Raw genomic sequence first — 23,602 nt, forward strand, 5'->3', positions numbered from 1 at the left:
AGTGAACGCATTCGATAGCCACTTTAAAAAGAAAGCCACAAAAGTAAAACAGAAGCGGAGGGCATATCGTCTGCGACGAGCGAATCACGCAGTGCCGCACCGTGCTGGCGATAAATATAGCTTTCGTGGTGCTTCGAGGCGCGAAGGAAAGAGTGAAAACTTTTATTCGGAAGTGTTGCAGAGTCCCTTCAAGAGTGAACGAAAACGAAAACGAAGTCAACACACCCACCTAGCTAGAAAAGTACGCATGAAACTCCAATGGTTACTGTTAAAGATGAAGCGAGGCTGTAACGGGATAGGTCAAGCGATTTTTTTGTGTGTGTTAGAGTAAACGTCAGACAGCATCCAATCTCGTCCCTAGGTGAGCGTGACACGTTTGCCCGTCTGTACAAAACACTCGCGCGTCAAGATCACTGCACGACAAAACACCGTCGTTGGAGCAAACCTTTTAGTAACGTCTAGAGCAAAAAACGGGAAAAGAACACAGCAGAACGAAAAAGAAACCGACTGGAAAGCCTTACGATCAGCTCAGAGCGTGATGATGACTTTGGGCGTTGCAAGTACGCCTGTAATAGGCGGGGTGCGTTGTCTCGAGTTAATCCCACGCTACGGGAAGGCAAAGGCGGGTAGACAGGCGCCGTCTTCGTGCTCAATCTCGCTCTTGCCCTGTCAGCTTAACCCTTTCGGGCAATTCTTGGTTAACGGAACGGACGTCGAGAGGGCCTTCCGCGACATGCTGCATGAGCTGCCTCCGAGCAAAAAGCAGAGAGCCTCAGCGTGTCATCTAGCGGGACACAAAGTGTAATGGCTGGCTAATGAAGGATAAACGCCTGGGCTTTAGTTCCAGGCGTGCTTATTTCTCACTCCTTTTGTGTTTGTTCTGTGGAAGCGGGAATGTCTGGACGCGCAGCTCTCTTTCATCTTCTTTTCTACTCTCCTCCTTTGTACCTCAACAACCGGTACCGGCAGGTCCCTTCTCATTATTATCTCGTCGTTTCGAGTTGCAGGTCCGATCTTGTTTTCTTATACGTTGCTTTTTTTTCATCGTGTCACCCGGGCAAGATAAACCCTTCAGCCTGAGGCGTGCCAAAGTGTTTCCTGCCTTCAACCCGGACAGGAAAAACTTGTCCCGCGGACGCTTACTTTTCTGTCATGATCCGACACCTCTGCCCCATTTTCCCCTTTTTTTTATCATCCCTGTTTTCGCGTGGCACTCGCATCGCTTCATTGTTTCCCCCAACCCGCCTCCCCAATTCTTTTCTTACGTACTCTTTCCGCCAGCTGTGCGCGCAGTTCAGGCCGCACCTTCTGACATCTTTGCGGTCGCTGTTGTTACCCGTTCCTCCCAACCCTCTTTTTTACACCCATCTTCCTTTTATCCCGGAGCCTTCAAGGGGCCGTGTTTCTGCCTTCCCTCCTCCCCTCTCTTCCCAATGACGCCCGCGACATAAAAGATCGTTATTTTCGCACGCGCGCACACGCCGCTCCTTTTTCTTAAGGGGACACTTCCCTAGCTGTCTCCCCTCTTCTTTGCTCCCGCGCTTCCCTTTTTTTCGTCCCCCACAACAGCAGCAACGTCGTACCGTGGCATCCTCGCCGCGAGAGAGCCTTGAAGTGTCGCTAGCAGCTGTTTTGGAAACGAGGCAACTTTTATGGGGAAGCGCGGGGAGGAGAGGGGCGAAGCAAGCTGGGGGCGAGAGAGTGGTCGCGTAACCTTGCCGAGGGCTGGAGGCTGGTGTTAGGATCCCGGGCCGGCGGCCCGGCGTCTTGGGGGCTCGTAGTAGTAAAGCTGCGAGCGAGCACTCAGCCGAGTCCGGTGGTGGCGAGGGCCACTCCATTTATACGCCAGGCAGCGCGGACGACATCGAAAGGGAGGGGTCCGGACCGAGGGAGCACGCCTGGTTAGTGCATAAGGGCTCGTTTCCCGCCGCCCGGCCCCTAGGCGGCCTTCCCCCTCCTTTCCCTTCGTCGGGCGCATTTACCTCGAGGCTTGCGAACGAGCTGGCCGCGCTCATTGTAGTGCTTATATAGGACGGCGAGAAGGAGGAGGGAGGCGGCAGCCGTGGCGTTAACGGCCTCCCGCTTCGGCGAGCCTCGCCTTGGTCCCGTAATGTCCGGGGCTCCTCCGACATAAGGTGTGCATATACGCGTACCTGCGGACCCACCGTTCGTCGCCTCTATGTACGGAGCTTTGTCGAGAGTATAATGACCGGATGCGTGAGCACGGCGCAGCGTTGGGGCACTACCGGTCTCCTTTTTCGGTCTCCTTTTGTCTAATTATTTATTTGGTCAGGGATCGCCTAACCTTTGCGAAACCCCGCGTGGACAAGGCAAAGCGCGAAGGACAGGTGTTGCGGGTATGTAAGGAGTTGAAGGTGACGGTATAGGACGTGCATTTACGTGAAGAGCGTAGTAACATGCAGTAATGACGCGCTGCGCTGGGGTTCTAAGTCCGTGTAAGGCCTAAAGGGCTGACATTTTCAGCAGCTTTAATTTTGTCTTGCGCAGGGGCTGCGTTATTTTAAAGAACACAGGCGGCTTGCTCGAAACAAAGAAATAGCAAAAAATTTTACCTTTTAAATAAACTAAACACACAAGAAAAAGAAACTAAAGAAAACTACGCTGGCGAGGAGCGCTTTAAGGTATAGTGTAGGCGTTCCTGGTGTCTTTTATCTGTTTCGTGCCAGCAAGTGTTCCTTTTTTTTTCACAAAAACAATCTCTTAGGCGCATTCACGCCCTACAGGGACGCTGGTAACGTCGGTCGAAATAAATTGCCACGCTTCATGCTACTGGCACATGGTCTGCTGTTTCGGCTGCTTTTATTAGCTTTCGGCACTGTTGCCGAGCGCTCCCGAATGAAATTCTGGACATCCGCTTGGTATCTTTTTTCTGCAACGTGCTGAAAAAAAGATTGCCGGAATTTGAAACTTCTTCGCTAGAAAATAAATGTTAGCTCCAAGTCCAAAGTCATGAGAAACCAATTTAACGCCTTTTATCCGCGAAAGCAATAGCTTGAGGCGGCAAAGTTATCGCCGTTTGAAGGAGCTGTTATGCTTGCATTGGAGTAAATCCCAACCACTTTGAAAGATCAGTCGCACAGATAACCAGTCTTGTCAGCATGTTATTTTGATGCGGCATTAACTCTCGAAAGCCCTTCCGTTTCCTCGAACTTGTCTCACTTTCTGGTTATATGATCATGGCGGTTATTTCTTGTTGTATCGGCTACGTAACTACCGAAGCATTTCTGGCGGAAAAACAGGGAGGCTTAAAGCGTTCCTACTCAGCGCGTATATTATTCGCAGTTCGATAATATGCATCATCATCATCAGCAGCAGCAGCAGCCTGCTCAGGTCGATTGCAGGACGAATGCCTCTCCCAATGACTTCCAACCGCTCGTGCCGTGTCCCCTCGAGTCCACTGTGGGCCACCGAATTTCCATATTTCATCCCTCTATCGTGTTATTGGCCTTCCCTTCTTCTAGACTCGTTTCTTGATTGATTGTAGGGTTTAACGCGCCGACGCAATGCAGGCGATGAGGCGCGCCGTAGTGGAGGGCTACGGATTAATTTTGACCACCTGAGGATCGTTAACGTGCGCCGAAATCTCGTACACACGGGCGTTTTGCTTTTCGCATCCATCAGAAAAGCTGCCGCCGCGGCCGGGAATCGAACCCGTGACCTCGTGCTCAGCAGCACAACGCCTTAGCCACTGAACCACCGCGGTGGGGTTAGACTCGTGTCTTCGTTTCCACTCTGTTACCATATATGTGCACCGGTTGTCGGCTCGTCTCACTACAAGGTCAGCCCAAGCACATTTCTTTTTCTTTATTTGAACTGTGATATCGTCAACTATTTGAACAATTTGAATGATCATACTAGCCTGGATCAGAGAACAAACTAGAGCTTACGATATGGTAGTTCAATAATATACGCGAACATAATATTACACTCTGTCTTGCCAGGGCGTAGCAGACTGGTTCAGTTGTACCGGTCCTTTGGAGAAGAGGAAATATTTCTCGTTCGAAACATCAGGGCAGAGCAAGGCAGACTCTGCTGGCTTGGAGCGGCGGCTCTGCGGTCCGCTTTGCTCAATTTACGTTTAAGGCTTACCTATGCTAAAGACGGCGTGGCTTTGAAATATTACCAGCCGGTGTATTCAGCTTTCGCGCCTCTTGTGGTGAATTTTTCTTTTCAAATTGCAAGTGAATATGAACGAGGAAAATGTAGACAGCGAAAGAAAAGCTATTGATTACGTACAAGTGAATATGTTTGAAAGCGCTTGTCTGCCCTCATTGCGCATGTGTATTTCTGGTTGTACTGTCTGGCGTAGCGCCTTTTACGTCTTTATGCGCCAACAATCGTACCCCTTCCATTATAAAAATTAAAGCCGTTCCGCTCAATGTGAAAGCTGTCGGAAGTGCAGAGCAGTGATCCGCCATAATGGGCTGCAGCGCCGTTATCTGCTCACTGCTGCCACCCAATGCATTTCAAATTTCCCGCTTTCGCAGCGCTCGCGTGCCCCCTGCCTGAAACTGCGCCAGCGGGAGTTCTGTTCTTTTTGCGTTTGCTTTAATTTCGTACGCTGGAGCTGTTTTGCTTATTTCGAACGCGTAATTATTTTCTTGCGTGCCTGGAGCCTTTCTGCGTCGTTTCTAACACGCCAAATTCTGCTTTGCATCACCATATAGTTCGCTTCGGGGAGATGGTGTAATTTTTTTCTTGCGCGGCTGGAGCCTTTCTGCGGCATTTCTAACGCGCCATTTTTTTCTTGTGTGGCTGGAGCCTTTCTGCGTCATTTCGAACACATCGTTTCTTTCTTGCGCGGCCTCTTTTTTCGCTTAAAAACTAACCCAACGATCGTTCTTAACTAAATGAACGCGGGGGATGCCGGTTATATACACAGATTTTGCCTGAAATGTACCTGCACTTTTCTTTGCGCTTAATAATGGGGACATGTATGACAAGCGCCAGCGGTTCACGAGGTTTGAACGGTTATTACTATTTAAACCGCGTGGTTTTCGAAGCCTCGGCGTGACTCCCTGACCCCGGTACAGAAGGCTCTACTTGGGTCCGTTATCTCGCTCCGCCGCCTGATTCCGGCAGTCACATGGACCGTTAGCGAGCTAAGACGACAAGGTGAGCCCATAAAGTGCTCTGCGCTTAAAAAGCGACTTTGATAACGGCCACGTGACACGGGACGGCGAAAAGAAGTGAGGTGCTGCAGAAAAGAAAAGAAAAATCATTCCACGCATTTGTAAATGTGGTTGCAAACCAGTTTACTTTGAAAGGTAGACTTCTGTGACATGGATGACGTCAGTATTATCATGGCAGTCCCAAACGTACCTGAATGATGGTATAAGACTGCTGAATTCGAAGCTAATTTTTCGGCTCTATGTTGGCTTTGCGCTTAATTTAAGCTTAGCAGCACAGCCTCGATCAGCACCTAAGCTCCCGAAGCAGGTGAGTTGGTGTTGGGAAGCGAATAAATTATTTTTACTGCCGGAAACCTTCTATAAGTTTTTGTCCTTGATATTACGTTTAGTATTGACACGTTAAGAGGAGGTGGGTTTCTGGTCATTCATTTCCGTGCTCTGCGCAGACATTGGTATTGGGAAACAGTCACATCAAAACGCTGGCTCACCTCCGTATTGTGTATGCTCACCAAAACTTATAGCCGGTGGCCTGTGGATCTACGAACAAAGCACGCTCGAGAGTCGTAGTAAGCAAGATTTATATATATCTAGCAATGAGGATCTGAGTGCAAAAAAATATATAAAAGTCAGGCTTGAGTCATCCGGGCTCTACAGGGCATACGACTTCGTTATTCCTTTTCCTATGTTGTGGTCGGTATAGTAACGACGCCTTGGCGGTAAAAGCTTGTGGTGTTTATCCTTTAGCATTGGAATCAATGAACTTAATTAACCGTTCTTTTCTGTTCCTTCAGAATCATTTTTGGCGAGTTACCTGTTTGCAATACAAAGGCTGCCGTTCTCATTCTCATCTTGCTGTGATATCAAGGGCAGATAACTAAACAAAACAAAAACAAAACAATAACAAATACAGCACAAAACGAGGATTTCCTTTCACTCTTTTCCTCAACTCAGTGCCAGTGTCATACCTGCAGGAAGAGAATTCTCGTGTCGTTGTCTTTTTGTTTGTTTGTTTTTCAGAGGAGACGGAATTTGAAAGGATTCGGCGTTTGTGTTTCAATCAACCCGTTAGAATAGGTGTAAGCCGCCGCCGGCTTGTTTTTTTTTTTCTTTCTTTGTTTGTGTCTGTGTTGGTGTGTCGCGGAGTAATTATCATTGCAAGCGAACTGGCATCACGCAGGGAAATCTGCCGCGGCCTTGGCTGCCTTACAAGGCTCGCGTGTACCTCCGTGCGGCACTGGGGCATATTCCCACACGTACGTGTCCGGCAATGCAGACTGCATTCCGTTAGCGCAATTACGCCAACGGCGTTCGACCAGGTTAAGGACATGCACGGCCTCCTCCACATCCTCCCGCTTTGTACTGCGTACCTACCGCCCACCTCCGTCAGTGTCGCTTACTCCGGCGTTCTTACCCTGATTCCGTCGACAGATTGCGCTCCGCTATTTCTCGCGACAGCTCCGCTTATAGGTCGGCTGCCGTAATTGATGTTACCGTCGCCTCGCTGCCCGTACTGGAAGGTGTCACCTTTCGTACCATGGATTGGGGAGGCGGGCCTTTGTCTTACCGTGGGTTACAACCACACTGCCCCGGGCGAGACCATGGGTGAGGAGTGTAATGATTCATGGCGCGCAGTTTGAGAAAGCTAGAAAAGGGGAGAGCGAGCTGGTAAGCGAAAACCAGACGAAGCAAAGACTGCTCAAGCAAAGCTTTGTGGGCGATAGTGCCTCACTTCAGTTACTGCCTGCCGGTCCGCGTAATTGCGCACAACTATTGGGAGCTAGCGATTGTACCGATTGCTCTCAGGGTCCCGACGCATAGCACATGTGATACGATCAGGCCAGATAAAAGCTCCTAATTAGTTTGGAGTACTGGGATGCATTGAAACATAGCAAAGGCGACAAGAGAACAGGGCTGAAACAATTAGTAGGCCCGATTAACATACGTATATCTTACAATGGATGGTTGTCGACAAGAAAAAAAAGTGAAATGTGCCTTAGAAATATTGTCGGAGTATTTGCCTTAACAGAATGTCCTCATAATACTTAAGCATACCCAGCTTTCTCGCTCAAAATTACAACCTCTCGGGAACCTAGAAAAACCACTTTAGTAAAATGATATTTGGCATAAAGCTAGAAGTCAACGTGAAGATTAAAACGCTGAAAGAATATTTCAGGTTTCTGAAGTTTGTTCGTGTAATTCGCTGTCAAATCTAACTCCCCATGCATTTTTATGGGATAGTTCCCATGGCTCAGGAACCCAGTCGCGCAACGTGCGCGACTTGAAACTGTGCACAAAGCAAGTATTCACCCTAAATATTAGCTGTGCAAAAGAACTTTTCATTTCGCTAAAAAATTGCAGAGTAATCACTGTTGAAAGGACTGCCATGAGCGGGAAAGCTGCACCTGGTTTCATTTTTTTAACCCTGGATCGAGTTTGAATACAGCATAACCTACACTTAACATAACCGTGTCATGTGGGATGTGCATGTAACGTGGCGTCGCGAACCAATGCTGAAGTATTGCAACTTTATTAGCGCTTATTTCGCCAGGCAATGATTTCAGCGTGGAATGAACATTCCAGGTTAAGAGAAAAGGAGCGAATAAAATCACTGGGAAGCTTCAAATGGTACACTTCGTACAGGGATCGTTGAAACTTCCACCAAATACGCTCACGCGTTCTCGCCCTAACGGTCTGAAAGTTTCCTCATCTTCCGGAAGCCATATACACTTTATCACTGATCACCCGACTTTCAGGTCATTAGCTATCTGATGCGAGAACGACGTAAGCTAAAGCGGCCCATTCCAACACAATTCGACAGTCAATTAGGGGTGCCAAGTTCATTGGTTTCCCCAAAATAACAAAACTCAAACACAAAAAAAGAGTAGGAGCAAATGGAAATGAATAGATCACAGCTCGCAAATGTCTCAGTTTGCAGGGTTCGGTTTAACGACAAACTAGGCCCCTCTCTCTCTCCCAAACCCGCTTTTCTTCCCTCCGCTCAACGTGTGGCGTGGTCGAATTGACCCCCAGCCAAACGACAACGAAAAGTCACCTTAAACTGCTTGCCGAAGCTGCAACTGTACGAGCGAAAATTGTGCGGTCGCACGATTCGCTCCGGTGTTGGGGCGCGCGCCAAAGCTTAGCCTTCGTTAAACCCACAGCGGCGACGCGCCAAAGCACATTGCGCAAACGCACCACCCAGCCCAGGAAGGTCTGCAGGAGGAGCGGCTAATCAGGCGGGGCAACGTTCGCGGGCGGCGAAAGTTCCGGCCGCTTTAATGACAGCGCGACCGACTATCTCCCCCTGCTCTCCCTCTACCACTCTCCCCTTACCCCTCCCTCCCTTCTGTTTGTTTTCATACGCCTCCCTGCAACGTCTCTCTCCCCCATCCTTCATTAACTTTCCTCCTCCCTCTCCTCCTTCCTTTGTCTCCTGCCGCAGTGAAAGTGTCGTGCCATTGTTTCTTTGTCCCTCTCTCAACGGTCGTCGACTTGCAGTGGCATCGCCTTTCAGTATACCCAAGCAAGTACAAAAGTCCTCGAGCCTCCTGGCTTGCTCCTCATCCTCGCCGTACCGAGACCGTAATGAACGCTAGCGGTTCGTGTAATTTTGTCGTATATAAGGTTACGCGGCTACTCTTCTAGGCTTGGTGTCGTACACCTTTAACGCCTTCTTACCCTTATGATATGGTGGTGAGGCGCGAAGCACGCTCTCCTAATACGTTGTGCGAAATGTGGGCGCGGAAGCGGCCGGCTGATGAAAGGAAAGGGAAGGGCCTGAGGGACTAGGGTGCGGGCGTCAACCCTATCTGGTGCTCCGCCCGGCGTGGCGATACCAGGGATGGCGAAGAATCAAGATATGGCGCACTTTTAGCTGCTCTAAGTTACACGTTTGTTTGTTTGATTTATTTATGATACCTTCATGGGGTTACGCGGGGGACTTTCTGTATCACCACCGCCAGATTCTCCTTTCTCCGCTTTGGGCAGCAATGCGTGCTGCGCATGCTCGGATGAGTGTTGGTTTAAGAACGAAATATTTGAAGCGACCCGAACCTGAGACCGGGTTGTATTCGATATAAAATATATTAGGGGCGAAGCCCCTTAGGGGCTAATGCTATTGCCGTCTCCTGTCGTCGTCGTCGTAATCGCCGTCTCATGTAGTCACGGCACTAAAACACCGGGAAACTCGTTTACGCCTCGCGCTAGAACGTAACGCGTACTAAAAAAAAAGGAAAAACAACAACAACGGGACATCGTTTACGCCTCACGGTTGGGAGCTTCGTGCTTCAAAGACAAGAGAATTTTACAGCAAAATCGTATACCTCTAACGCCAAATGGTTTCATCTCCGTTGGGAAAAACGCCAAGGCACCAAGAATGCGCCTATACACTGCATACTTCGCCGCTCCCCAGGTTTCACGTTAGTGGAGATGGTCTGGGATTTTTTTTTTTTTTTGGAAAACAGAATATCAGCAGAAAAAAAAAAGAAAAAAAGTAAGAAGAGAAAAAGAAGGAGGAAAAGAAAAACGTGAATGCTGTTCCCGGTTATTAGTGTAAACGTAATTCGAATTCGATCGAAAGCAATCCGGGACGTGGCGTCTTCCAAGAAAGAAATAGTGGCGCCAATACAGCTCCATCGCGGAATGATGGTGAGCCAGTACCGGGAAAACTAGTTTCATCGATTCGCAAGCGCGTTTATCGCGAATTCTATCACGATATTCCCCGCTACTCCTTCATGTCTGGCTGATTTGGGTATGCCCCATTTGGACCTCATTACAGCCGCTTAGCGATGGCCAGGCAGAAAAAAATGGCAATGATGGTGATGATCATGATACGTATAACGGAGTTGCCGTTGCGTGTCTTGACGCTTTGGCGAGGGCTTGCCCCATTTGTAATAGCGACAGGCGGACGTGCGGATACTGCGATGGCTATAAGCTGAAATTTTTTTTTCTGACGCGCCGCTGATCGTTACTCTATAACCGGAAAGCATAAATTGCCTGAATCGCGGAACGCGGTTTCTCATGAAGCAATTTTGAGAGATAGACATATAGGCCGATTTCGTTAAGCCTTTCTGATGTACGACCAAAACTTATTGCTCCTTAACGCAATAAAATGAGAAAATCTCACTGCTTCTTCTATAAACACAGGGAAATTATTAGTTTTCGTAAATATTTCCGTAGCAGCCATCGTAATGAGAAAATATTTGGTTCTTTTTCTTGCTCACCCACGTCACACCCCCCCCCTTCCCACCCCCGCCTCTGTCGGTATTGTTCGCAAATAAAGCATTACAGTGAGCCGGTCTATACTCGGGAACAAGTTAAGAACGGCAATAGCTCATGTACAGTATCACTGCCCCGAAGCGGCGGACCTAGATATCTACGGGCGCGCGCGTTTTGAACGGAGATTGCTAGGAATGCCTGATATCGTCTGCCTTTTCTCACGTAGCTTGTTTGTCGTCGCTGCAGTAGTTTACGAGCATATTAAGTCCAATAAATCAGGCAAACGGCTCGTACAATGTTCAAAGTATTCCCAGTAACGCACTACTTGCGCCGCACGGAGTAACATCCGGCTGCGGTGATGAGACACAGCGGCAACTTCCGTTGCCGTTCTTAACTTGTACCCAAGTATAGTTGGAATTGGTTCATCCTGAAACCTGCACGGAACAAACAGGGACACAGAGCGATGCACACGGACGGGGTCACTCGTCTTTGCGTATCTTTTTGTGTCCCAATTCGTTCACCTCAATCTTATAATAAAAAAAAGCAACCAGAAAAACCGAGGCAGTACATTGATGGACATCCTTGAATAACACTCACGAGATTTGAAGAATGTTATGTGACAAGAATTACTCGAGGTGGAGTATTTGACAAGAATAAATCAGGACGGACATCTGGCTAGCTTATAAACACCACATACGGTAAAGGGGAAACAAAACAGTCTAATAATTTAGAGCGTTCTGGGGCGTTCGTGCGAATAAATTCTGTGGCAGAGAAGGGTCGGCTGCACAGCCGTCGAAATCTCTAGGCAACATAGACAGCCTTATCTCTCTAGGCCTTCAGCTTTCTAGAGCTGGAGATTCACTATTGTATCCCGACAACCTTTTTACGTTGATTTAGCTTCAAGTACCCATTATTTACATCAGATTAGCCAAACTGAACACAATTATCGATCTTTCACAGCTGCACGCGCGGAAACGCGATTGATTGATTGATTGATTGATTGATTGATTGATTGATTGATTGATTGATTGATTGATTGATTGATTGATTGATTGATTGATTGATTGATTGATTGATTGGATTTAAAAAGTTATTAGCACAAATGATGTTTTCACAGTTGTGGCCCAGTTCCAGCGCTGGCTATTATTTGAGCCAGAAGACAGCGTGCCTGACAAGGTAGCCGCCTGAGTCAGCCAGGCCGCGATTACACGTCCTTTCATAGCTTTTCCCTCCTTTGCCAACGTGAAATATTTTACTTGCCTCCCACACTCCGTCTGCGACCAATAGTTTTCTTTATTTCGTATGCCCGTTATTAACTTCAGCTTTTTCTACAGTAACCAAAAATCCAAAGCTCGCACACATGCACGCGCGGACACAGAAAACCGCATTGATTACGAATCGCTGCCCGCAGCCATTCAAAATTACTCAGGCCTTCTCGGGGCTCCACGTGGAGCTACGACGCATGCACTTTCTCTTCACCCTCCCGCCGTTCCCACATACGGCACGCTGATTACTATAATCTTTCTTCATTCAGCGCCGAAATCTGCGTTTTCCCAGAGTACGACTAATCGGTATTTTTTTTACCTCTCCCTCCCGCAGCAAAACACTCGCGGCGATGTCTTTGATTGCCCGAAACTCTGCAGAGCAAAATGTTTGCCGATGGCGTAAGGGCTTAGAAGTCCTCATCGCGATCTCACAACTTCCCAAGATTCACGAGGCTGCCGACCTTAGCGGAACTTTCCTTTTTCGCAATAACTTCGCCGTCACCTCCAATGTTAAGGAGGTCCTGAGGGCACCGTCATCACAGAAAGGCTGACGGAGCGGCTATGACTTTTGACTGGACGGAATTCCGAAACGTCAGCGCATGGAGCTTCAGATAGCCATTCAGCTGTCGAAGTCTACCGGGAGGCCTGGGGAATGTCATGGCCTGTATTGGTCTGGAAGGTGACGACTCAGTTCATCCACTTTAGCCAGGTACAGGTAGAAAGAAGGGGCGCCAGGAGACGTCGGGATGAGATAGGCTCGGAATAAAGTAAAGGGAGCGAAAAGCGATTCGGGGAAAAGGTAAGCCGAAGTTATTGCGTTCAAACGTGCTTGCTTGCATAAGGAGAAAGAAGAGGGATCGCTGGAGGCCCGGAAGGGAATTCGGCGAGACGGGCCGTGACGGATCTGAAAAGGACAGTTTTCTTAGGGAGCGAAGGAAGAAAGGGAGGAGACGCGAAAAGCGGTCCTCGGGGCTTATCGCTGGGAGGGCGGGAATCCGGAGCTGACTCGGCACTGGTTGAGAGCAAGGCGAGTCCTCAATGAGCCGAGCAAATCCCCGATAAAACAGTAGACTCACAGCAGCCGGCAGGGAGGAGGAGAAGGCGAGAGGCGGGAGGCAGCTTCCCACCTTGCCGCCGCCGGGGAATATACTACATCGCACACGGCATCCTTCCAGGCAAAAGAACGTCCGCAAGCCGGCGTGCTGGGTACACATACGGCGCTCACTTGAGTTGAGATTCGTAGTTGCGTCTATATTTGATGAAGTTAGAAGTTGTTAGACTTGTTTTGTTTGTGCTTATTAGAGTGCTTTGCATGGACCAGACGTTTCTCAGCGTCACCCCGTTCCACTGTGCGGTGGCTGACTGCTCACTTTCATTTCGGCTTTTCTCTCTCTCTCTCTCTCTCTCTCTCTCTCTCTCTCTCTCTCTCTCTCTCTCTCTCTCTCTCTCTCTCTCTCTCTCTCTCTCTCTCTCTCTCTCTCTCTCTCTCTCTCTCTCTCTCTCTCTTTCTCTCTCTCTCTCTCTGTCTATCTCTCTCTCTCTTCTGTGCGTTCATGCATCCGCCACCTTTACTTAGAGCTATGATAGCTGGTTGGTGGACTGATTATGCAAGGGTACTAACTCGCCCCGAGTACAAACCCGCGGAAGTTAAGTGGTCTGGGTGAAGAAATCTTTGGTGCGATGCAAGCGAAGAACAGGAACTTCTCGTACAATTTAATTGTGATTGCGCCAAGCAACCTCAAGTGTGCATACTCTTTTGATTGAAACAAGAAGAAAAGTTTCTAGGGAGATGAAGAATTAACATCCCCCCCCCCGTTCCTATATTAGCATTCTACCAGGATCACGAAAATGTCGGGAATTAATCTTCCGAAACAGCTGCGTCCACGTTAGCAGGACTCACAGGAAGTCTTCGCAAACTTTCGGAATCCTTTTTTTTTTTTTTCCTCTGGGGCGCGGATTTGTGGACAAGTGTTTGATTTGAGACTCATGTTTAAAGAGCCTGAGCAGTACACAACTGAATTCGGTAGTGCCAAGGAGGTTAAAAAAATTGCAATTTTTTTTAACCTCCTTGGGTAGTGCTGGGCGTGTGCGAATACCAGGGAAGTGCGAATTGACGGGCATCACCTATGGTTCTATGCATACTCTTGAGAACAGAACGACTTGTTCGCGGGAGATATTTTTATGTCGTCTAAAAGAGAAGTGAGACCACCGCGCACTGTCACTGAAATGCAGAATTCATGTGCGACCGCCGAACGCCTTAGCCCGAACACAAGGCAGACATTATTTCAGCAATAAAGAAAATTGGTCGGGTTGGTTCAGAATTATACTCAAAACAGCGCAAAAGACGAGGCCAGGAGCAGGTGAACAGAGGACAGCGCTTGTCCCGTGTTTCTCTGTTTTTGTCTCGCCTTCTCCTCCGTATAAGTATGAGACATTATATCACTTTTAGGTCAATTCGACTTCAAATTCAAGTCACATAAAAAAAAACAGCTGGCGCGGCAAGCATATAACACCGCGCTCATGACCACCTGTACGACGTAGCCGCTGAGCTGCCGAAGCGGATACGCGTTTTGAGTCGCTCGTGTACATGATTGTTACAGGTTGTGCGGCGCTCGAATAATGTAGTACTTGAGCGTCCGGTTGATTAATTATTGTAAAGTATCCTTTAGCAGTAAATTAATTGAACTATCGCCTAAAGCGTCCCCTCCACACCGACTCAAGGGTTAACAAATGTCAGGTGCACCACCTTTGGTTCTGCGTTTGGTTCCCTCCTTTTGAACCCGTATTTCGCACAGGGTCGCTAGACAAATGGACGAGTGGTCTGCTTCTGTTAGACTGTAAGATCTTCTTACGTTCACTTGCTCTTAGCCTGCAAGCAAGCGTATCTATAGGCGCATCTTATGTACACACAGCTTTCGTCAGTCGTCGTGACCGATAAAACAGTGAGAGCTCACAGTAATTCGGGGGACTAGTAACACACGAGCAGACCAAACTTTTTCCAAGGTAGTGGTACGCACAGTTAACAACAACTTTTCGGCTGCTATAATTACGTTTTGGTAGCATTAATCGCAAATAAATACCTTTTACACAAGCTAAAGCTATGCGCCGCACATGCCGCATATTTTTTTTTTATATATTTTTCAGAAAAGAACAGAAAAGAAAGGAACAACAAATGACACAAAATGGACGAACAGTAAGGACGAGTGGGATCCAATTACATAGCTACTACGCCGACCCCCTCTAATTCGTCTAGTGTCGTCAGCAAATTGCATTAATATTAACAGCATGCTCTCTGCCATGCGTATTGTCAAGCGGTGATTACGGTACCTGGTGTAACGCGCTCAAAACGCAGCCAATCGTCATAGCAAGCCAGACCAGCGGACTAGGAAAGCGCGATTTGTGCGCCGAGTCCCATCCGGGGTTCTGTTTCGTATCGCGTGTTCATGTTCGCCTTGCACCCGCCTGCTTGTTTCATTGGGTCTTCTCCGCTTTTTGCCTCGTGGTTGAGATGAAATGAATCCTGGCTTGTCTCGAAATGTGTATGGATACCAGACCCCAGTGCCTCTTGCTTTGGGTTTTTTTTTTGTTCCTCACGTGTATGGTATCTCTGATGTGCGTATATCGGATTGCTTGAACTCGTTCAGTCCTTCGTTTTCTCATGAAGTTTGACTTTCACTTTTGATCAACATTTATTTCCAGAGTTTTGGTTTCTTACTTGAGTTATAGTTCCTGAACAAAGCTCCTGTTTTCACAGCTGTTTGTTTACTTGCGCGGACTTCTTGCATGCCGTAGATTGCAGTCATCTATTAAAGTGTTTGCGTAAATTCTGACGTGACCCCGATTAATTATAATAAATAAGAAAAGAAAGTTTTCTATCATTTCGTCTTTGACCATCGCTATTTTTGGCACTTTTTTCACAAATGCAGAAAATCCTGGTTACAAAAAAATCTTTTTATGCGAAATGTCCCCATTGCATCTCACTGAGAGGTAATCATTCCCGCCATTAACGAAATATCGCTTATAACAAAATGAGTTTTCTGTTCCGAATACTTTGTATAATGAGTACTTACTGCTTATTTTTTTTTTAGTTTGGAGAGGCACCGCGGCTGGACTATTTTTATTTGAAGCGCACTTTCAATCCGTAAGCCGCTGGTCGATTCAGCTTTCCGCAATCGTTGTCTCAAACCCGCGCGTGTTTGTTTATTCTTTGCTCCTCCCAGCGTTCGCGTGTGTAAGTAGCAGCACCGCCAACCACTTCAACCCGAGATTGTGTTTGGATTGCGCATTTGGGGGTCATGGCCCCGGACGACATTTTCCCGGGGAGCATTTTTTTTTCCCTTTCTCCCTTTCTTCCCCGTCCTCTCAGTTGTTGGTTGCTTATTCTACGGTTCAGCGTCCTCCACGGCCATACGGCGAGCCGCCCCTCCCCAAGCTACCACCGCCATGTCCATTACCTTCCCGCATCCCTGGCGTCCTTTGTCCATTTTTTCGTGTTAGCGTACTGATTCGAGTGAACGCGAATCTTTCTGGGAGCCTGGGAAGTGTTTGTACAAGCTTGCGTGAGCAAAAACAGTTCGCCTTCCACGGTACCCCTGTAAGTAACCGATTATATAAGATTGCCTCCTCCCCGCGTCGTCTTGGGTTCGTACCCAAGGGCCGGGTCTTGGTTCCTACCATGATCATTCTTTTTCTGTTCTTCACGCTTTTTTTACACACACCGACTGCGGCAAACAATGACTTCTCCTAAAAATGGGATGGAAAAAATGTTGATGCAACCTAAATTGAACCAACCGTTCGCTTTTTGAGGAAATGATTTGGTCGTGAGCGAAGCTCGGCTCTTTTATCCGACTTCATTTTTTTTTCTTCTTGAAAATGAGGAAGGGAGGGGGAAGAAAATGGAACACATTTAGAACAGGTGCGCTTTTTTTATGTCCTTCGGAAGAGCGTGTACGTTGTTCTTAAGCCCCGATAAACTTGTAACGTACAGCGCGTAAGGAGTTCGACAGGTCCCCTGAAAAAAAAAAAAAAAAAAAATACCGGCTCGAAATTTCAAAGCAGCGTCTTGCTGCGAACGTTCATGGGCTGCAAATGCACACAAGGCACTTTGCTACGTTCGGGAAACGCATTACCCAATGCGGGTGTCTTCTTGTTGTTGTCGATGTTGTTGCTGCTGTTGTCTAAATACGTGAGTAGGAAATGCGCCTACTTTCTTCTTTTGGTCTGTGTGGAGGGGAGCGGGGGTTGAAACCGGGAAACCCGCTGCCTTTGTGTTACTGTTTTTTCTTTGTTTTTTCCCCACTGCTGCTTTTTTTATAGCCTGGTGCCATGTAGTCAGCAATCCCAGATAGCGTTCGCTGGACGCTTGCTTACGCACGCAGTACAAGGCAATGCAAAATAATACCCAGTTCTCGAGCGCTGCCACACCATTTTCGTCAAGTGTGAAGCTGCTAACTCCAGATATAGGTTTCAAGGGACCATGAAGACAATGTCGAACTTTGGTTCACTCGAAAGATTGCGACATAACAATAAATAATCATAACAATCTCAATGCAAGCTTCAAACAATTAAGAGATACACCTGAAAAAGTGGCGACTACCCAGCCATTGTCTAGCCCTCCCTTATGACGTCAGAAAGACTAGTTTGTCGTTGGCGGCTGCCGAGTAAAGTTACCACTAATACACGTGAATGAGCTATTGAATTGCCTGCGTTCCCGTTTCGTCATACTGCTATAATATCATGCAGTAGCACGCTATTACCTTGTTTTTGTATTTACCCTACTGCATCACTTTTGACGTTGTGTAGCGCGAAATTTGAATGTTTCTGAGTATTAATGATCTTTTCTTTTTGGTGAAAACAACGTCCTCCGCGTCCGGTACAAAGTTGATGGAGTTATTAAAGGCTAAATCTTTGAAATAACGCAAGGTTGTATGTTGTGTTCACATTCTCTTCAATGTAAGAGGCTGCCACGTCTACGCTCTTGCCCCAACTTCCAATTCCATCGAGACGCGTTTGCTTTCGATGGAGATTACACGAGTGGACTGATGAACAACAGCAAAAAAAAAAAAAAAACAAGTGGATGTGTCTCGGTGACTTAACCAAGCGCTTAGAAAAATGTTCCGCGCGTTTTACGCCCGCACGTTTACAAAAAAAAATTGTGGTTGATTCCTCTGTCATAAAAGTCGGTAAAACACGAAAGTGAAATGTCCATCGAAATCTGCAGCTGAGCATGATTTGCGGGTCGGCGGCTGTCTTCTGGGTGTGCTTGGATGGCGAGGTCGTGCTCGCGGGTGACTTCGGCAAGGGTGTACTGACATCATTTCCGTGACGTTTGTACTGACATCATTTGTACTGACATCATTTCCGCCGGATACATCGTGGTGTATCCGACCATAAAACACTTTCGTGTTAAAATATAAAATCCGAAAACGAACAACCATAAGTATAACGTACTCTTTGGTTCTAAAGGTTGCTTCTCCGCAAGAAGACCCTACGTGCAGGAATGCACCCTTTACAGGCCGCTTGCTTCGTTGTACTGGCGTCACTTCCGTGACGGATATGACGTCACTCCAATGTTTGTGTACCCCGGAATAAAACACTTTCGTGTTAAAAAAGTGCTCACCAATACACCACAAATGCAGTTCCCCTCTGAAGCTGCGACAACTTCAGTTCGCCCTTTGCTGCAATGCGTGGGAACGCACGGACGCGCTGTTGTCAAATATTCCCTTGATCGACCTGGGCAAAGCGGGTGCTGCACTTCCCGCGAAAACAATAGATGAGGAGCTCTCTCTCTCTCTCTCTCTCTCTCTCTCTCTCTCTCTCTCTCTCTCTCTCTCTCTCTTTTGTTTTTGAAAGCAAGAAAATAAACGAAATGTACATAACGATTACCGGTGGGAACGTACGGAGCAACAAACAGACCTATCTATAGAGAGAAAGAAATAGACAAATGCAAGAAAGGGAAGGTTGTTGTTTGTTGTCGAATATCATAAGGTCGTCTTTTCACGCTTCCGAATTTGGCGAGCGCGACGCGGGGAGCTGTTGAAGCGTAGACAACCCCACCTTTTTGATGTGCTTCAGTTGCTGCAACAAACGGGAAAACTTCATTGAAGGCGTGCGCGGGCTCGTGAGGCGCCTGATTGATTTAGTTTGCTGCGCTATTTCCAAAAATAAAAACAAAGTATTCTGTGTTGTGAGTGCCCCATAATCTGCCTCACTTTGTGTATCCCGTCGGGATTTTGAAAAAAGAAAAAAAAAAAGAAAAGAGAAATGTTGTGCTTTCTTACATCCAATGGTAGGTGTATTGGCTATATGCATATCCGTTTTGGTGAGTTATCGTTTCATCATCATCATCATCATCGTGAACAGCCTAATTCGGTCCACGGAAGTTCCTAATTGGGCTCTTATATGGAATATACTAACACATAAATCCCAGTTTGCGGTGAGCGGTTGCTACTACGTACGTGTTTCCATAGCTACGCAATTCAGCCCAGTGAGCATCACGCACGAACTTATCAAGATGTAAAAGTTGGAGGATGCGAGAACCACGCAATGGAACATGTGAGAGAGTTAGTGATCGAGTAAAACGTGTATATGGACAGGTGAGAAACCCTTTTTTTCTTTTCTCCGAATGCCGTATGGGAAGCAGCGCTTGTATCGTTCGTGTTGGAAAAATCCCTTTTCCGCTATTACCCGGTCGTTATCGATTTCAAGCATGACCTCAGAAAATAATGAAGGACTGAAACAACCTTCACCCTACGCCAAGGGCAATGCTGGGAACAAAATGTTAGGTTAGAGCGCTGTACGCAGACAAAGGCACAAAAGCTATTACCACGGCGCTTATTGATATCATGTCCGGTATAGTGAAGAGCGAAAACATTAAACATTATGCCGAATGGGATCCGCGCGTCGCAGCTTGGTTTTCCTTTTTGTAACTATTTTCAATCATCGCGCAATGCCAAGCCAATGCTTTCGCGTAGCTCTCTCCTTTGTCAGAATGGTCACAACAGCATGCAGTGGTAAAATATGAAGGGCTGTTTACGTAATGTGATACGAATTTCCGCGTCAGCTGCCGACCATTAATTGTTTTTCTGCTGCGTAGCGTCGGTGCATCTTTCGTGAGCACTTATTGATTCTCTGGCTGTTCGAGGGAGCTGGTGATGACCATGTTGTCGACATGTACGGCAGATGAGCCCCAGAGTGTCATTAGGACATGACGGCAAACCCGACTACGAGGAGTTTCCCGCTTAGTGTCATTAAAATCTTCCGTTTATATGTACATCACATGAGTAACATTACATTAACATCGCGTGTTACTTGAAGGCCGTGGCAATTCGTTGCGAAAAAAAGGTGTCACTGTGTGAGAGTTTATCGAAAACATTTATGAAAGCAACTGACAGGCTTATATTTAGGGTTGTTCGTTGTTGGGTTTTATATTTTATAAAAATCGGGGGGTAAAAATCGGTTTCCCTATTTTTCAAAGTGATAATCGCGGTGAAATCGGATTTTTTTAAAACCATCCCTTCATTCGGGTTTTTTTTTGGTTAAGTATTGAGGGGCACTAAGTGATATAATCAATTTATTTTCGAAAGTATAACGAGCTTTTTAACCCTAACGCGCTAAAATTCGGGTTTTTTAGAAGCTGGTAATCTGTGGGACATAAGACATTTAGTTCTAGTGACTACTCTCCGATATTGACTATGAATCAGTAATGATGACAACAAAGAGCATTCATAACTGCGAAGAAATGAAACATTTTATTGACAAAAAGCTGGTCATCGATTTTTTTACACATTATCGTTTACGCACATTATCATATACATGCGTAACATGTCGGTCTCCATTCGAGAAGTGTCCGATCGTTGAACGTGTCTCAGCTGGGAGAAAGTTTTCTGGACTTCACAGCTTTTATTAGCGTGGCACAACACTCTGAGTGCAGAATTTGCGCCAGCATGGGGAATCAAGCGTTAGCATAGTGCCAATAATCAAAGAGTTCGAAAGCTGTGTTTGTGGGGCTTGCTTCCAGCGGGTATTGGTTGACTATTGCGCACTTTCTAAAAGTCCATTCGGGAAGAAATGGGGTTTAACCCGAATCTCCTGAAACATGATGTTCGGGGTGTAAGAGTCGGGGTAAAAGTCGGGGTAAAATATGACTACCCGAAAGCGAACAACCCAAGCTGATACTCGACCCCTCCTGGTAGAGATCTTGGTAAGCGCCTGGGATACTAAATTGAAGTAGGCTTTGTGGTCAACTGAAAGAGGAAAATAGGAAACAAGAACACGCTTCGTTGTGTTAGAATTGAACCTTGAAAGAATCATCACTATCCTTCCGTTAAAGCATCTACACTCCCAAGCCTCAGATATCCAGAAAATTGCGTGTACCGAATGAAAAGCCTTCACGGTTTATTTATGACAACATAACCTATACTACGCCACTCCGCACTACGATTCGCGAAACAGCTACCATTGAGAATGTCGGGTGTGTTTTATCACTATTTCTTCACTATTATTAACCTGTTAAATTGTGAATACACTTAATTAGAGCGCTCTGAAATAACACACCACTGAAAAAACAGCTTACCCGTCCGATTACCACGTTATTTCGAAGACCCCATTTCTTCACAACCGGTGGACAAAAACGGAGCCTTTCTCCTCACAGACAGATACAGACTCGTATCTTTCGGTGTATCATGACCGTGTTATTTCTCGTGTCGCTTTGCCCTCCGCAGTATTTCGCTCGACAGCCACTTTCTTACGAAGCCACATTCCTTCGTTTTGCATCTCAAAGCCTTTTCGAAAGAAATGAACAAATAATACGCGGGCTGAACACCGCCGGATTGCCTCGTATCGAGGGCAAGAACCTCCCAACAAGACCTGGAATCCCGACAAACGGGCCGAAATGGACCGATCTAAGACGCACACCCAGATGCCCACTGCATTTCCTCCGCCGTCTCGGAGCCTCCTCCATCGTCTATGCAGTCTGCCACGTTCAGCGCTAAAACGGGAGAACCACTGGAAAACCAAACGAGCGAGCAGCCAAGCAAGGGAAAGACCAACTACAAAGCCCCGCCGTTGCCTCTCTTTATATTCTGCCGCAATTTCTGCGTGCGTTTGCATTGCACGTTTCTTGAGAGTCGACAACCTATGTATGCAAAGGTCTATACACTTTGTCTCGTCCGTAGTCTCCTTATTTTCTACGCTTTTTTTTTTCAACTCACATGCCTGAACCTCGCAAGTTTTTTTTGTTGTTGTTTATTACGCGGCATTGTTAGCTGCGGAATACAGACACCCCCTTTTGAAGATTTTTTTTTTCCTGCTTGTAAGAAAAGAGAAATAGGGCGGATGGAGTAGGTTGCCCACTTTTTTCTTTCGCTTTCTAAATGCCAAGTTTAATTCTTTGTGGCGTACACACCGACTCCGAGCGGTCTACCACCCTTCTTATTAAGGTTTCGAGGTAAATTTTTTTTTCCACCGCTTGTTTTTTACCCTCTTCCAACGAGAAAAAAACAGCGGCGTTAGTATTGAAAAACTGAACGGCTGGACTTTTTTTTGTTCTTGGTTTTCTGCGTTTCACGATGAATATCAATTCCGCTGGAACAGCACGTACAGCAATGACGCAATCAAGCGTAGCAGTTTCTAGTTTTTTTTTTAATATGGTGGAGTGCACAATTAAATGAGAACCAAAAAAATAAGCTCAGCAGCCTATTTTTACGCCCGGGATATTTTCAGCGCCCTTATCCGGTTTTGACGCGCCTGAAAAAGCATACAAAAACTGTTTCGAAGGAGATGACCTCAAACTTGTACTTTTCTTTTGTTGTGTTACAGGCGCTGATGCACTGGGGCTTCGACGTGCAGCGAACCGATGCCTTGGAAGAAAAAGGAGCATCTTTATTTCAGTAACAACGTCCGCATAAAAGGTGCGTTCCTCCCTGGTACGCGCGCTAACGCTATTGTTCCGTCACTGCCGCTATTTTCTTTATTTGTGGCTAGTGCGCTCGTGTTGCCACGGTAACGGGGTCACCTGTCTGACTTCATGACTACCACGTCTGTATTCTGAAATATGGTAGGGATACCCCTTGGGCCCGGATTTTTGAGCACGCTGCTGGCCGGAATCGTACGCAATCCATGGATCCGGCATTTATTCGTCATGTGAACTCAAATAATTCGCTGTATAATAGAAGTCTCAAATGGTCCTTTAATGGGCCGACCTGAATTACAGTTCAGTTGTGCGCAGCACAGTCTTCGGAAACACGCTAGCAACTGGAACGCAGCGCCGTTCGGTCATATTGGGGCTAGAGTAAGCTAGGACACACGTAAGGGTTAATGGAGAATACCTCAGCAACCTCAGACTTGCTGATGACGTTGCCTTGCTATGTAACTCGGGGGACGAATTGCAAAGCATGCTTACCGCACTGGACAAAGAGAGCAGAACCGTGGGCCTGAAAGTTAATATTCAGAAAACTAAAGTAATGATCAATACTCTCCGGACAGCACAGCGGTTTGAGATAGGGTGGCGAGGCAGTGGAAGTGGTAAGCGAATATATCTACTTAGGCCAAGTTGTGACGCCGGATCCCAACCATGAGGCAGAGATAATTTGAAGGACAAGAATGGGGTGGAGTGCATGCGGCAGGCATTCTCAGATAATGAATAGCAGACTACCATTGTCCCTGAAGAAGAAAGTGTATGACAGCTGCATCTTACCAGTACTCACCTACGGGGCAGAACCTTAGGGGCTCACTGAGAGGGTTCAACTCAAATGGAGAACGACTCAGCGAGAAATGGAACCGAAGATGATAGGTGTAACATTAAGGCACAAGAAGAGAGTGGAGTGGGTTAGGGAACAAACGCGTGTTAAGGACATGTTAGTAGAAATTAAGAAGAAGAAATGGGCGTGGGCATGGCATGTAATGCGAAGGCAAGATAAGCGTTGGTCATTAAGGGTAACAGAGTGGGTCCCTAGAGAAGGCAAGTGT

At 46.9% G+C, this 23,602-nt stretch overlaps 1 protein-coding gene across 1 annotated transcript in view; it reads left to right on the forward strand.

Moving 5' to 3' along the window:
* The window catches only part of LOC144177812 (uncharacterized), a 204,672-nt gene that overhangs the window by 78,530 nt on the left and 102,540 nt on the right, over window positions 1–23,602 (forward strand). The window contains exon 3 of the mRNA XM_077705397.1: window positions 22,454–22,545. The gene's annotated coding sequence lies outside the window, so the exon portion shown is untranslated. The remainder of the gene's footprint in view (window positions 1–22,453; window positions 22,546–23,602) is intronic.

Source organism: Haemaphysalis longicornis, unplaced genomic scaffold (genome assembly GCF_048455015.1).
Source record: "Haemaphysalis longicornis isolate Haplotype H1 unplaced genomic scaffold, Haemaphysalis longicornis Haplotype H1 scaffold_31, whole genome shotgun sequence".
Taxonomy (NCBI): Eukaryota; Metazoa; Arthropoda; class Arachnida; order Ixodida; family Ixodidae; genus Haemaphysalis; species Haemaphysalis longicornis.